At 40.1% G+C, this 1,415-nt stretch overlaps 1 pseudogene; it reads left to right on the forward strand.

Annotated features, from left to right (window-relative positions):
- Nucleotides 1-1,189: 1,189 nt before the first annotated feature.
- The window catches only part of LOC102831391, a 6,191-nt pseudogene continuing 5,965 nt past the window's right edge, over nucleotides 1,190-1,415 (forward strand).

Genomic DNA, 1,415 nt, shown 5'->3' on the forward strand with positions numbered 1-1,415 from the left:
CCCGCCCTGTGGATCTAGGTTCCCTCTTGAAAGCTTGTAAGCCAGTCACTTCTTACCTTTGTATCCCTCCCCCCATTTTGGGTAGCCAGTGTTCAAGTTGCCCATCCCTGTCTACTCTGTGTGTGGAGGGGGTGGGAATAATTCTTGGAGCAGGGAATTGTTTCCTCTTTTGAGCTACTGCATTCATAGATGCAGGTCAAGTTTATTGGTGAAGTCTTTTGAAGCACATAAGTTTTTAATTTTTAGTATGTCCCAATCATCTATTTTTTTATTCTTTTGTTTGTGCGATTTTCATTGTATGTAGTCTGTGTATGCCCTGTATTAGAACTCTCAGATTTGTCCTTATTTTTTCATAGATGGCTTTTATAATTCTGGGATTCACAGTTAGGTCTTTGATCTATGCTGAGTTGGTTTTTATATATGGTGTGAGGTAAAGGTCTTGTTTCAATCTTTTGCAAATCGCTTTCCAGTTCTGCCAGCACCATCTTTTGAAGAGACTATTTCCTCCCCATGCAATATACTTAGACCTTTTGTCGAAAATCAGTTAGCTGTATGTGGATGAATTAATTTCTAGATTCCATCCAATTGTTTTTAAAACAGCCCAGATAAATCTGTTTTTAGCTACTAAGAGCCTGTCAGCTGTACATAGATTGTGAAGCTACCCCCAACATCTGCTAGCCCCTAGATAAGAGAAGACCATCTAATTATAATGTCTTTAAGGTGATGTTGACTTTGAAACTTTGATCTTGAGACTCCCAACCTTGAAGCAGAAGAACATTGCCTAAGGGCACATAAATCCCCCAGTTGCTTCTCCTTTTCCCCAGGTGTTTTCCGTGCTCTCGTCCCATTTTCTCTGGGAGAAAGGTAAGGCTGTTTGCTCTCTGCTCACATAAAGATTTACAGCCTTGGAAACCCTATTTAAAATTGCTATGAGTAAGTATTGACTTGATAGCAGTAGGGATTTTTGGGTCCCATGTGATAGCTTTCTTTGACACTGGCCTCTGGAAGAACTCCCACTGTGGATGGCCATACCGTTTTTCCTTGATCAGCTCAAAATTTCCTCAAACTCACTGCAGAGTAGTCCCTAGTTTTGGGCTATTACAGATTAAGCTGTTATGAATAACAGTGTGTGAGCCTTTTTATGGACATTCCTTTTTAAATTTCTCCTGAGTATCTATCTAAGAGGAGAATGGCTGTATCTTATGGTAGGAGTATACTTAACACTTTAAGAAACTGACAACACTATTTTCCAAAGCAGTTGTACAATTTCAGATTAGACATTTAGTTGTTTCACATGATCGCTAAAACTTGGTATGATTGTATTTTTAATATTCCCCCACCTCCCCTGCCGTTGAGTTGGTTCCGACTCAGTAGTCCTGTATGAGTTTCAGCTGTGCCAGTCTTTACAGGCGCAG

The sequence above is a fragment of the Chrysochloris asiatica genome, unplaced genomic scaffold, assembly GCF_000296735.1.
Source record: "Chrysochloris asiatica unplaced genomic scaffold, ChrAsi1.0 scaffold00138, whole genome shotgun sequence".
NCBI classification, from domain to species: Eukaryota; Metazoa; Chordata; class Mammalia; order Afrosoricida; family Chrysochloridae; genus Chrysochloris; species Chrysochloris asiatica.